Source organism: Trachurus trachurus, assembly GCF_905171665.1.
Source record: "Trachurus trachurus genome assembly, chromosome: 15".
NCBI classification, from domain to species: Eukaryota; Metazoa; Chordata; class Actinopteri; order Carangiformes; family Carangidae; genus Trachurus; species Trachurus trachurus.
This window is the reverse complement of record NC_139906.1, coordinates 28,478,525-28,493,651: the sequence shown is the minus strand read 5'-3', so window position 1 is coordinate 28,493,651 and position 15,127 is coordinate 28,478,525. Positions and strand designations below refer to the sequence as shown.

The 15,127-nt window shown below is 43.1% G+C and overlaps 1 protein-coding gene across 5 annotated transcripts in view; it reads left to right on the top strand.

Moving 5' to 3' along the window:
- The window catches only part of ndst2a (N-deacetylase/N-sulfotransferase (heparan glucosaminyl) 2a), an 84,085-nt gene that overhangs the window by 13,014 nt on the left and 55,944 nt on the right, over window positions 1-15,127 (top strand). Inside the window, exon 1 of one of the 5 annotated variants that reach the window (XM_083987967.1) lies at window positions 12,854-12,872. The exons of 2 other annotated variants lie outside the window; for them this stretch is intronic. The gene's annotated coding sequence lies outside the window, so the exon portion shown is untranslated. Of the gene's footprint in view, window positions 1-12,853; window positions 12,873-13,611; window positions 13,635-13,932; window positions 14,673-15,127 lie in introns of those variants that run through there. 2 more of the 5 variants (XM_083987965.1, XM_083987966.1) reach the window with 2 other exon arrangements.

Here is a 15,127-nt window from a genome sequence, read left to right as displayed (position 1 = left end):
AATACAGCGGGAGACTTTTCCATCTTCTCTGTTTTAAGTGTGTAATGCTCCACGGGGCCTGGAGGATGTAGGCTACTACAGCATTTTGGGTCATTTTTGGGTCAGATATTCCTTGAAATGATGTCGTGTTTACGTAGATTTTTTTCAAAACGAACAAGAACAAGATAGTTTTCGGTGAAGCTGTGTTTTCATGTGGATAGGGCCTGAGCTGTGTCACTCAGACATAGGTTTCTGTTGTCTGGTACTGGTTGACAACAGTTCCTGTTTGACTGATTTCTACTGGACTGAGTCAAAACACTCTGATGCTTCATTTAGTTTTGACCCCAAACACCTGAGCTGCTGATTGAAACATTTTCCCTGTGCTGGAGGGAAACAGATGTTAGTGACAACAGAGGCATCACTTGCCGTCACAGGTTAACATTACACGTTGCTGTTAGCTATTAGCTGTAACCATGGACACGGTTAAATGGCCTAAAGCTAAACAGACTGTAATTCAGTTGAAAGGGTTCCAACACCAGGATGTTCAACAAATGTAAAAAAAAAAAAAAATAATAATAATAGTGTGTGAAGTGGGAACATGTCAGATGAACTGAGGCATCTGGTGATGCGTGGGTGACCCTGCACTGCTTGTATGTACCCCATAATAACCACATCACAATGGGGGTGACAGGTATTAATCACAGCCCCGGCAACGTGGAGACGGTTAACGACAGCAGCTTTTCTCTGGGTTTGTGATGTAACCTTAACTCAAGATCTTTCACATCAACAAATGATAAAATGATTACCCCATTTTGTTTCAAAGTAAAGTTAGTGTAGACCTCAGTAGCATTATCATTAAAGATGAATTTGAGTTTCTTGAACGCTGACATGCCAGATGGCCATTCACAAAAATACATAAGAAGAAACATCTGTGGGCTGATGAAACCACAATCAACCTCTATCCAAATGATGCAAAGAGCAAAGTGTGGAGAGAAACGGGATCAGACCCAGACCCACAGCTGCCGCCACATCTGTCTGGATGAACAGAGCTACAGCAGCCGACTGTTCCTTAGCAGCCCAAGATGTTTATCACATTTAATTCTGCTTTCTCTTGCTCTCTGTTGTCATTAAAAACTACATTTATGACAGTTGACTTTGTGTCGCTGTATTCATCCGATCAGTTTATGCAAATATTTAAAAAGTGTAATCAATGGCGCTCGATTTAAAAGGGCTATTCAGTAGTTATTTCTTGAGTTGATGGACAGCCCTGTAGTTAGGATAGCGTTCTCTGTGGGAACTCTCTTTAGCTGCTCCTCCTCCTCCTCCTCCTCCTCCTCCCCGGCCCCTGACACTAATGTCAGTGTCTTTCATGTGAAAAGCTGAAACACTGAACCGTCTGACTAGTGTTTCTCGCTCTTACATCAAAGTCAAAGCACATTCGAACATCGAGTGCAAGTCTTTGTGCCGCCGTGAAAACAAAGCTTTTGTGCGCGGGGTGTTTGCCGTGTGTCTACACCGTACGCCTGCTCTCCAGTTGGAAACGGCACGGGCAAACATGAGCACCTGGAAAAGATTATGTGACCAAATACAGCAGGGTCCTGATGGAACCTTATCTGTGTCAAGTGTCTAATGTCGAGTTCTTGTCGAGACCAACAGGAGTGCAGTCGGTGGCTCCCGTCGCCGTGGAGGCCGGAGCTGCAGCGGTAGACGCTAATGGCTCGCATTTTAATGTTTGTGTGCCAACTGTTTGTGTCTTTTCCCTTAAATAATGACACACCAGATTACAACAGAACCAGAAAGACCTGTCACTGTGTCATGTGAGTGGCCACGGCTGCATGATGAACAACTAAGCAGAGAAAAAGTGAATGAGCAGAAAGGACAGAGACTGCACAGGAAACTCTGCTTCCTTTAAAATGTCCAAAAATAAATAGTCACATATGAACTGTTGTGTTTACATTTCAATGACTAAAAATGCGTTAGAATGCGTTCAACTCTTAAGACAAGTTTGTTCTGAATCAGCTCCTTATCGCAGGTCGACTGATGTGATTTTCTTCTTATACATTCCCGTAGTGTCTCAGTGCATTAAAGGAGACATATTCTGTCCCTTTTCCACAAATTAAAATAGTTCCCAGGTGTGTTAAAGACATGTCTCTGACATGCTTCGGTCAAAATCCCCCAAGGATCAAACATCACAGCTCTTTTAATCCGCTCAAAACAGCCCTGTTCACAACGGCTGGTTTCAGCGCCTGTCCCTTTAAATGCAAATGAACCACTGCTTGCCCCGCCCCTTTGCAACCCTAGATGCACGTTAGCCAAAACTGAGGGGTTTGCTCTTTAAAGGTGACATAAATGGCCGTTTGTCCTGTTTGTCGCACCTCCTTCTACGAGTTTCCACGAGTTGCTGCACGAGTTTACCTGAGTAAGGAAAACAAATTTGATTGGTCGTTATCGAGCGGGCGTGATATTCAGTGTTTGGGGCGAGACCGAGCTCGGTGTGTGTGTGTCTCCGACGTTTGATTGACGGATCCAATATCAGTGGCTGATGAATCGTGAGCAGGCTGACGTATAATCCGTGCACCTGCATTATCCAATGTGAAAAAAACCCACCACACTTTAATCCTGGATTCACTCGAAAATAGAATTTTGCACAAAGTTTGGGCTCCATCGTCTGATAGATGAGTTATTACACTAATGTTAAGACCCGCAGTGGAATCAAATTTTCTTTTCTGAATACCTTTAAAAAGTGATATTTACATAATATGTCCCCCTTTAACCTGTTGAAGCTCAGCGTCCATGGACTTCAATGGGACTGCAGAATTTTTTATTTTTTTTTGCTGCAGCGAAACTTGATGGTTATTGGTTAAATGCTGTGGACCCTCAGCGTCTCTGGGAGTGATTGGAGCAGTGGGCGGGCCTGGACGCTGCGCTTCCGCATCATGATTGGAGGATCTGCTTAAGGCATGGGCTTTTTTTTTTTAAGTATATTTTTGGGACTTTTTATTGCCTTTAATCGATGGCACAGTCAAGAGAGAGACAGGAAATGGGGAGGCAGAGAGGGGGAATGCAGGAAAGGGCTGCCCGATGCGGGATTCGAACCAGGGCCGCTGCAGTGGGGACTGCAGCTCTACCAAGTAAGCATGGGCTTTTTAATCCAGCCCGTCAAATACTGCTACAAAATTGTCCAAATTATAGCGAAGATTGCAAACTTTGATGCACTGGCAAAAAAGGGTGAGCAGCAACAACACGCCTCCCACTATATTTGAATGTAAGTTTTCTTTTACTTTTAGGAAATGGCTTTTACATTCATTTTTATTAGTTCACACAAACACTCTCCATCTGATACTGCCTCGCCCAGCCATCACATTTTAAAACTCATTGTGGCCCCTGAGCAAAAAGTTTGTCCATCCCTGTTCTACAATCTGAATCTCTTTTTTTAATGACAGCCATTTTCAAACAGACACCGGAGCATTTTGCAGTTCAGTCCTACTGCGGATTTTGCGAGTGAAGTCGAGAGACAAACTGCAGCTCATTTCTCGGTATTTGCTTGCCAATACATATCATCCATATCATACACTGTAAATACAACACAGTTATAGCATTTCTTTGTTTCAGTTGAAAATGATTCTCACATTTCCTTGTTGGAGGTTAATATCGTTTTGTTAGTTTGTATGATGTAGCCTATAGGCTGAAAATGAGCTCCCCCTCTTTGAAAGACCAGCAGTCACCACCACTGGACCAGGATGTGTCCTTAAATGTATCTGCACCAGCATGGACATGGTCTGAAAGTGGATGAATGTTTCTACTAATGGGATAAATACTGGAAGCGAGTCGTCCCCCGAGGGAAAGGACAACAACTGTCTTCCCAGCTGTGGTATGTTGGTGTGTAGCGAGAGCAGATCCCAGGCTTGTTCCCCGGCAGCAGCGGTCATCAGGTTATCATAACAGATGCTGTTTTAACGGCCTCTGAGTCATTTGTAGAGCATCTCTGTCACAGCTGAATCGAACGGTTGTGTAGGCTGGTTTCCTGTTCGCAAAATACCCAGGATACACTGCACATGTGGCCGGGAGGCGGGCAGGGGGGGCTCATCAGACATCATCATCATTAGCTGGGTTTCCATTACAGGTTTTCGCAAAATGAAAGCGATATTTCTTAAATTTCGAAATAGCACAATTGCTATTTGAAGTGTTTCATTTGAAAAGTGTTTTGCGAATGAGCTGTAACTCTCGTAAAGTTGAAAGAAATGCGTTCAATGAGCTGTGATGTTCTCGAACCCAAATAAGTTTCACAACTTTTGTGATACACTCTTAGATCGATACGTCTGAAAACCACCTCATGAGAGCGTAAAAATGTTTTAGTGGTATTTTGGAGGTTTTTCATGCGTTTCCATTGCCAATTTTTAATTGCGATATTAAGGTTTTGCGCATTTTTGGGCGGAAATGCCGTGATGGCTGTCTTTGTTAGAAGTGTTGTCAACCATGTGACTTCCGTTCACTGCATGAAATCACACAGATACAGATCAGGAGCTTCACTTATGGTGCGTTCCAGTTGTACTCGGAAGTCGGGATTTCCAAGCTCTGAGTCGGAATTTTCAACTGGAACGACCCCCGAGGTCGGATTTCCGACTCGGAAAGTCGGACGATCCACATAACCCCCGAGTTGAAATTTAAACATGGCTGCCCCGGTTGTAAACAGTCATAGAAGCTCCTGTAATAATCCTTTTATTAACACATTTTACTATTTGCCGTCACAATATGTCAGCCGTATACATAGTATTGTTAGATGCAATGCTGTCACAGTGTAATTTACATTTTTCATGTTTATATGTGAACTACAAAGCAGACCGTGCTAACGACGGCTAACTGTTAGCCTGGTAGTTTCAGCCAGGGTTTTTGGCCGTTGGCTGCTTTTTTTCCGACTTTGTAACTGAAACGCTGATAACTCGGGTGTGACATAATTCCCAGCTCCGACCTCCGACTTCCGAGGTATATGGAATGCAGCATTAGTCTTCACACAGTGTTTCTCACATATTGATTTTTTTTCCCTCTTTACTATTTAAAACGGACTAAATTGCATTTCCTTTTAGAGATGTGCTGAGTGTAATGATTCGCTCAACCCCTCCTCTCCCTGCACTTTATCTCTCTGATAAAAACACACTGGGAGCACCTGGAGGAATCCTGTCATGTTAGAGGCAGAGGGGGGGTCATCAAAAACCCAATAAAGTGCCTGGACATCTCTTAACAGCTCTGTGTGTGTGCTTGTCAGTCATGTTGCCCAGAGCGCCTGATGAGTCAGAGAGCGCTGTTAGATGTTTGACAGGATGTGAAGCAGTGGAGCTGCAGAGGAGCAACTTATTTATGCTGTTAGATATTAGGGGATGCACCGATCCGGCTTCCTCAGTCCCAATGCTGATACCGATACCTGGGCTTAACGTATCAGTTGAAACCCGATACAGATCTGATACCACTGTTGAATTAATAAACAGTACATCTTGCCACGTGGAAGACAGTGACTTTAACATTACTTTCCTAACTTTGTAAAATGTTGTGTCTCTACGTTTGTTGTCTACTGACATTTTGTATGCTGCTGACATGTCACAAACATAGAATTGAAGTGGATGGATCAGCGTTATGGATCAGCCCCATTATCTGATACTTGATCTAAGTTATTTAGTCAATATGTGACCTGATCCATCAAAATGAGTCACAGTGACCCAAATTTCAAAGTTGAGATTTTGGTATCAATGGAAAGATTAGAAAATAAGCTTTAAAATGATACCCTAGTCAAAGTCATACATTTGATGGTTTTTGAGATGTGGCCATTTGAATTACGATCTTTCACTCTCTTATTCCGTTCTAAAATCAGAGAAAATTGCAGTTAAAAGTTAAGTTTTTTGCCAGTGACTCTGGCATCTGTTCCTGTACCACGTGATTACACGCACCCTATGCGGTCCCTTGTTGTCATAGAGGCACCATTCAATGACCCTCGGAAAGCAGGGAATCTCACAATTCAGATGCTTTTTACAGCTCGTCTCTGTCATAAACGGTTCAGAAGTTGTCATGTTTTGTTGACGTTTTGTAAAACATGTGCAAGCGTTGTGTCGTTGCTACGTTCGGTTTAGCATCGATGCTACGCTCTGTTAGCATCGATGCTACGCTCTGTTAGCATCGATGCTACGCTCTGTTAGCATCGATGCTACTCGGTTTAGCATCTGTTTCTGTACCCGTCCCTTCTCGTCATAGAGGCACCGTTCAATGACCAGTTTACAGCTCGTCTCCATCATGAACGGTTCAGGAGATATTTCATGTTTTGCACCGATGCAACGCTCATTTTCAGAGGGTTTAAGTTGCAAGTCAACTTTAATCATCATTTACGTGCCTTTTCTTAATTATCTGGACTGTGAAACTTTGGGAGATTGTTTTTGAATGTCATTGCTTTGAAATTAGGGTAAAACATTTTTTTTTGTTTTTCTATTTTGTTTCCACGTTATCAGCTGATTATCTAAAAATAGAACGTTGCGACATCCGACTCATTTTGATAGAACGGGTCACATATATGGGCTGATATCCGCATCTCTAATAACAAATGTGGTCTGTGATTGGACCTCAAATGTGTCCTGAATGCATTTTGGGTGCATTCACACCAGAATGAGCTGACCACTCTTTGACTGGGAGATAGGCTAATGGTTGATGTCAGACGGTGGTTTGATTGTTTCTCAGTTTGGTCTAGATTTTCACACACAACAGTCTCTAGAGTTTTTATTCAGAGTGCAACCAAAAGTAATCCAGTGAGCAGCAGTGTTGAGGAGAGTGGCACTCATTCCTCTTTACACCTGTGCTCAGCAGAGACCACTTCCTGTCACCAAGATCAGACGGTGAAGCTGCAGAGGACACAGACTCACCAACACTTGGACAGATGAAGACCTGAAGATTTGTGCTGATGGAGCAGCAGATATTAGAGTCAGTCTGAATCCCCTAATTCTTCTGTTTTTCAACAGAAACACTGCACATTAAAGTGGACCTTGATCTTCATGAACTTTATCCCGCATGATGCTCAACAGAGTGAAGGATGCTGTTACCAGTGTTGGTGAACAGCCACAGGATTCTGTCTGATTTTGTTTGTTTGGCTGTCAGAACGAACTTCGCTATTCGAACAGAATTTGAATTATTAAAAAAATGTGAAAATTCAAAAGTGGGAACTGACGTTCGACCGTGTGCCTTCCGCAACAACGCAAATTAACGTTGTGCGTCGCGACTTTCGGGGTAGTAGCTAAACATGTTGATAAAACAAACGGTTGTTGTACACGATGTAGAGCTGCAGCTTCAAATTTACAAGCAGGTTTTTTTTAATTGCCCGTTTATTCGGCTGGGGCGTGGCCTACGTGTTCCCACACACTACGCACACACATTCTTTTTTTTTTTTTTTTTTTTAATTGATCAATCAGCGGCCGTCTGCCTGACTGCACCTGAATGCAACATCAGTGCCTCCGTCCTTCCTCACACTACACAGTGGTGACAGTTTTAACAGGCCGAGCCGACAGCTCCGCTGAGTTTCTATGGTTACCTACGGTCACGCTGCCACTCAACGTAAAAAATGGCGATGCAACATGGCCGCCTCGGTTCGGTGCTTCGCCCACTTAATGTATTTGTAACGACTTGTAACAACTCATTCTAAGGTACCAGAAAGCTTTCATTTGTATGCGGGTGTGATTCGACTAAAGTGAAATACGTATTTATGAAAGACAGAATTGATTTCTGCTAATAAAAAGCCAAATAAGTTACATACTGGGGCTTTAAGTGTGTGGCACATGTTACATAACAGATTTGGTTAGAATGCGGGATGTAATGATAAGCTGGTAGGTGTATATAATGAGCTAAACAAACAAAAAAGATTAAAAGTTTGAATATAATACCAATATTTACCATAAGAAGCATTAGAAATTGGAATCTGATTTCGGGGGAAGACTGACGGCAAGACTGACGGTGAGTTCAGTGAACTTAGGTGGCCTCCACACCTGGATCCAGTAGAACACGTTTGGGATGTGGTAGATTAGGAGATTGAATGTGCAGCGGGTGAATGGGCAGAGATGATGGGATGGAGTCACATCGACACGGAGCAGAGTCTCAGAGCAAAGTGTCAACACCTGGCGGATCCATGAAGAAGCACCCAGTGATGGTGTGATGATCCTAACACCACAGATGGAGGAGGAAACGTGGCCTAACATCTGACATCAGTAGCTTTGCAGCTGTGTGTATTAATGTAACACTCATGGGCTGCTGTTGCTGTTGGAGAACTCAGAACTGAGTTTATCTGAAATGATGCAGACTACTCTGTCGTCCAAACAGAATGCAGTAAATTCATTTTAGGGTGGGACCATGACCTGACGGTGAGCGAATGTAACATCAAAGAAGGTTTGAAGTGTTACACAATCAGCCGAGTGTCTCACAACGTTGTGTAGTCAGCAGGAACATTCAGGCTGTCGGTGTGTGTCTCTACAGAAACTGTGGTTTCAGGGCATTGTCGGGGGTTTCTGTGGAGAATGTGTAGCTGGAGAATGAGGAGGGAAGGTGTGTTAGGACATGTTGGGACTCGACAGGTATAGGCCGTAATGAATAGTTGAGCAGGAAGCTTTGCTCTGCCTCATTCAGCACCCTCCGCTCCCCCACTGTGACCGTCCTGCCTTCCCTCAGGCTCATAGGGAGTGTCTCACACTTTAATACATCAGAGTGACTCTATTTTTAATGTGTGGAGGACTAGTTTCTTTAACTGTGTGTGCTGCTGCACATAGAGGTGATATTTGGAGCCCAGACTCTGGTTTGACATGATAATAAGGAAACATGGACATTGAATGTGTTCTTAAAGGGATAGTAGCATTTTTTAAAAGTGGGGTTGTATGATCTACAAATAGCCCCTAACTACATTAATTGCAGTAGAAGGTGTATTCAGACATGCCAGTCGTTATTTTTTCCTGATTCAGGGGCTAAAATGATACAATTGACCCTTTGTCAAGGCCCCGCCCCCCACGGTTACTGTTGCTAGGTTGGACAAACAATGGTCACGGAAGAGTTAACTCCCATTGGAAACCATTGAAAATTAGGCAGATTTAAATTGCTTGTAAGGAAAATTTTAATTAACTTATACATCAGAAAAATAGTGTCCATGATAGAGGACAGACGTGGCTCAATAGCGATTGAACGGGCATTACCTGACTTTTCCGAAAAATGGGGAAAAACTATTGTTTTGGTCACTCACTAGCTAGTAGCTAACGGCGCTAGCTAACGTTAGCTACAAGCTAACGCTTAATCTCCGCCGATCTCCCGTTTCTCCTCGTAAAACTTCACAAAGTTCAAAATACATTAGCAGCGGTAATGTTACGTTTGCTAGATAATTTTGAAGGTATTAGATCTTCTCTGTCTATGAACACGACCAGAGAGTGGACTGGAGAATGAATGAGCTTCAATAGCAGTACAGAAAAACAGGCTCACTTCTCATGAGGACTGCACAACAACAACAAACAAACCTATGCAATTAACCCCTGACCTATGCCTATAGCTCCCCCTAGTGGACCACCCCCAAACCCTATTATTAAGCTCAACTAAATACATAACAGAAGGTTAAAGTATATACAGTAGCCTACATAGGCTGTATGTTTATTGATGTCTTGGGTTTGGGGAATGGGATAAAAATGACTCCAGGAATACGTTCCAGATATCGTGAGTTGCTATTGCAGGAACCCCAGGCACATTTTAACCATATTGAAAAATTATAAAGTAGTTTTTGCCGAAAAAATTGCTGTCTACCTATCTCGTTTCATAGGGTTTCATGCCAGAGTTGTCCAACCTTAGAATGTTGCGCAACACGTAACATGGGGAGAAGCGCTCTGATTGGTGGAACAGCAGACCAATCAGAAGGCCAACAAAGGGTCAATTGTTGGCATTTTTTTCCCTTTTGAGTCATTTGTGTTCACATGGTAACAGTCCTAAGCGGTCCAAAGTTGTCAACAAATGCTGTGCACGAACCAGCTGTTCCCTCATTGGTCAGAAATCTAGAAGGACGAGGCCGTTACCTGGGAAAAACAAAAACCATGGAATAGAGGTCACAACAGACCTGAAAATTAAACAGGAACTAAAGACTTTTAGCTTTAATATTTTTACCTTAAAGCAGAAGTAAGCGATCCGGTGGTTTTGGCTAACTTCCTGTCAGCCGATGGAGTTAGCAGTCCCCGCCCTCGTCCCTACGTCACCACATTCACGCGCATCCCTTGGCTGCACACACAGAGAGGACCGCCCCTTTATGCCGTTCTCTCTCCTCATTGGATAAAGGTTGTAGGATACAAGGAAAGTTTTCTCCTCGGCTTACAGCAGAGCAGAGTGACTGACAGACCCGTGTTTCAGACCAAACACTCTATATAAGTGATTGCTGTCGGAAGATAGAACTATTTAAGACGTATATTAACACAAACATTCCGCTTACTTCTGCTTTAATTAAACAGCTTCTGAGTAATTGTAATGGTTAAATAAATGACTTGTAACTTGTTCCAGGAAGAATGGGGGCTCTCTGTCTTCATCTCTTGGCTGAAAACCAACCTTGTAAGATCAGAGCCTCCGACCCGGTGTCCCAGCTCTGGTCTCTGCGGCACCACGACACAAATGAGCCCCATCACCTGTAATCTCTTGTTTATGACAGATAAAACTACACACATACACATTTTAACATTGTATATGATATAATGTTATCCAACACTCCATGGATTGATTTATCGACGGCCTTGTTAAAAACAAATGCACATGGAGGAGAGGAGGGTTAGCAAAACAGCAGAAAAGTGACCGGATTTGCATAGTTCCCCTTTAAAACCCGACCCGATCTGACCACAATTGAAGCCCAGACCCGAACTGAGTTTTTTATTTTCAGCCCGAACCCAGCCAGAATGATGGAACATCAGCAACGTGCTCCAGGGTTGGAATGGAAGCGAGCTGACAACCACCTCCACCTCCTTGGCGATATCTTGGCTTGTTTTATCCTGCATGGGAGTGGGATCGCTGTGTTCACATGTGACCAAATGAACCCATCTTTGGGGTTAAACGCTCCCTGTATCAGAACAACTGCTCCAAACGAGACAAAGGCAGCAACACAACCACACTGTGACACATCCCCGACATTTTCATCCCCCTCTGCACACTGAACACTTGGAATCACCGAGTCTTCCTCCAGCGCTCCGTAACCACCTTCAGCAGACTGGCTCAAGTACGTGGAGTTCTGAATAGCAATGAACCGAGCTGCGTTTGATAGGAGAATATTTTCTAAAGGCACGCTGTGTTTTAAGCGGGAGCCGGCGATAAAGGAGCGCTGATCGGTTTCTGAGGCTTCCTATGTTGCTGTTCTTCCTTTTTTTTTTCAACACCACTTCAAACACAAATGCTGCAGACTCATTCTGCAGACTTTGTACTAACAAGAGAACAAGGTGTAAAATGCAGAGGTGGCATAAATGTTACACTTCTAATATAGCACAGTGTTTAACAGATTGGCTGTTTGGCTGCCTACCCATGTGTAAATAAATCATAAGCACAGCCACAAAGCCACCCCCACAGTTTGTGTGTTTGTGCGCCTGTGGCTGGGTTTGTGTGTACTGCGTGGTGGGCTGTGTTGCTTTCAGCACTGCAGAACAGCACCATCCGCCCCACCCCTTCAAAATAGAGACATGACGAATACCTGATGATGCTGTTTTTTTTTCTTTTTTTCACAGCGCGCGCAGTGATTTCTGTGATTTACAAAAAGTATTTCCATTAAATCGACATTTACATTTCAAACACAAACAGCTCGAGATAAAGAGACGCAGCAGAGAGCGGCGCAGACACACACACAGTCTGTGTATCCTGACCGATAATGTGTTTTGGAAGAAAAAGTTGATATGCAGCTTTGTGTCCAACGGTCTGCTGGTGCCGGACGGACGGACAACCTTTCACACAAATAAGGGACTTGCCAGGGTCAAGCTGTTCCTCAGTTGTGCGTTTGCCAACAGGATTGGAGAGCATCAGTCAGGAGAGGCCGAGTCGTCCTCTCTGCTGTCGGGAGATTATGCAACAGTGTTCCCTTTCCTCTCTCTCTCCTCCCCTCCACGGGCGCTACACACACACACACACGGGCTGGTACACAATCCCCACAGTCAAGGGAGTGTGACCGAGGAGCAGAATTGTTATTATAAGCAGCACCGTGCGGCTGTGGCTGTCGCTGTCACACAAGGCTTCAAGTGAAGTGGCTCTAGCTAATGAAGAGTGCGCGGACGAGTGTTAATCAGCGGCGAGCTCGGAGGAGAGCAGCTGAGGCCATGTGCTTCACCCTGCAGGCTGATGAAGTGCAGGATTGATTCTCTTTGCTCAAAATGAGACATCAAAGTGAAGAGAGGGAAGAGGGCACGCACACACACACACAGAAACACAGAAACACAACAGGATGAGCTCTGACGTCACGCTTTTCACACAATGCCACATCCCTCAGCAGCAGAGAGGAGAGACTCAGAGGAGGCTGCTGGGCTGTGATCAACAGAGATGCCCTGATCTACTTGCCTGGGTGGTCTCAGACTTTCAGACCTTGCGATAAGCAGGACAGTATGACATTTGGAAAATTCAAATTCAAATTCAATTTTTTCCGTTTTAAAGGGACAACGAGGAGTTTTGGAAAGCAAAGTGTTTCATACTACATTTACCATGAGCCTCAGTGCGCACGGGGAAATTCTTGGACCGACGCAAGACGGACGTCTTGCCAAGAATGTTTTCATTCATCAAGAATGAAAGTCAGAGGTTCGAAGACGATCAGATACCGTCCTAGTTCCGACCATAAATGGCAATTTGGTGGCGTTATTCTCATGACCCACCGGGCAACGTCCGGGAAACCAAAAGTAAGGAAACACTGGTCGGCTCACCCAGCACTTCCACTGCTAATAATAATAACAAAATAACGATACAGACCAAACAATATATTTATCGAAAATGGAGCCATTAACAAGTGTGGGTAACGTAGATGTAGCCACATTAATGTGAGACTTTTTTATAACCAATTACCAAATACAAACTCCTCGTTGTCCCTTTAATTTTTGGAAGTTCCATTTTAATTTTGGGGAATTCATCTTTCGTCTAGTCCCGCCCTCTTCGGTGACTGGTGCTAGGTTCGTCAAACAATGGTCACGAAAAGGTTAACTCCCACTGAAACCATTGAAAATTAGGCAGATTTAAATTGCTTGTAAGGAAATTTTGAATTAACTTATCTATCAGAAAAATTGTGTCCGTGATAGAAGACAGAAGTGGCTAAAGAGCCATTGAACGGGCATTACATGACATTTCCGAAAAGTGGTGAAAAATCATTGTTTTGGTCACTCACAATAGCTAGCTAGCTAATGATGTGGTAGCTAACGTTAACGTTAGCTAGTCTTAATCTCCACCAATCTCCCATTTCTCCCCATAAAACTTAACAAAGTTCAAAATACATTAGCATAACGTTACACCTTTTAACCATATTGTAAAATTAAAAAGTAGTTTTTGCCAGAAAAAATTGCTGTCTACCTCATTTCATACTGTTTCATCCCAGGGTTTGTGCAACTCGTGACATGGGGAGAAGCACTCTGATTGGTGGATCAGCAGACCAATCAGAAAGCCAACAAAGGGTGAATTCCGTCTTTTACCTTTTACTCTTGTTTTACTACCAAAAATAGTGTGTTTTTAATGTTAATGACTAAAATATACACAAATTAAATAGAAATTACTTTAAATGTATTGAGGTAACAAACCAACAACACTTTTCTCCATACCATAAGAACAAATACTGCATGATGCAACATAACACTGCTATAAGTACTAAAATTACCAATAAAATATTCATGCTTATGAGCTTTAAACTGTTTCCAGTAAAATAAATTATATTAGTAATAAAAAAAATGTTCCTTGTTTATCATATGGTTTTTGGACATGGACAATAGTTGGTCATTGCATGTATTTTTACGCTTGTGCATCCAGATTTGCTTCCCTCTATGCAATCTTCCCCAGACATACATTCGTTCCTCTTATACACAAAAGCAGCATTTCAGTCAAATTATGTCAAATTCCACATTAAAAATAGCTTAAGTTTTAAGCGATTCTGTGATCAGTGAAATCATAGCGCCCTACGTCTCTTCATCCACCATCCGCAGCGCAGTTCTCCAGCCCCAGAACGTTAGAAGTGATGATGTAAACACTCAGAGTTGCTCTGTGATTGGGTCATATCGACCCTGGACCACCGGTGGTGAGAGCAACATGGATAATGAATTACAAGTGTTACCGACCTCGTTGTCTTTGCCAGGAGCTGCTGTTATACTCTGGATTTCTAACACTACGGCATACATATCACTGCTACCGTCTGACTTGAGCGAATCCATGTGTTTCGTCATTGACTAATGCAACCAGATGATTTGCCCACATGTTTCAGGAGCATTAGAGACAAACTCCTGCAGTGCAGAGGCTGCGTGGTGTAAAGCGGAGCAGAGTGCAACACCGGCAGGCGGAGGAGGAAAAACACAGAGCTGAGTACAGAAGGACAGGACTTTGATCAGTTTTATTTTAGCCATCTGATCTGTGGAATCGGCTCAGGACATCTGACTCATCGCTGACGAGACCTCGCTCATCATTCTGTCTCAGATGGAACATGTCGACCAATAAGTGTATTAAAGGTCCACGAGTGCTGAATTGTGTCTTTTGGAAAGTTACACAGTTGGGGATTTTCAGACTTTTGATGATCTGACAAATGCTTCATCTGGACCTTACTGAGTTAGAATTTATGATGCTGGATTCTGTGTGTACACATTTCTAGGGCTGTCAGAATCATTTTCTTAGACGATTAATTGCCATACAAATAATTGCGATTAACTATTTGTCTTTTTCTGATATTACTATTATTATAAAAAGCCTAAACATAGTTTAATAATAATACAATTCATGAAATGGAGACATTTATTGGCTTTGCAACTAAATCCATGATTCTAATGTCAATAGATGCTCATCAAAATCAGGTTGACAGTTTTGGAAATGAAGCTCCTTCTTATAAACAGTTTGTGGCTCCACTCATGTGTCATTAAACCATTGAACAATGGTTCCCCACCTTTTTTGGCTCGTGACCCCATTTTGA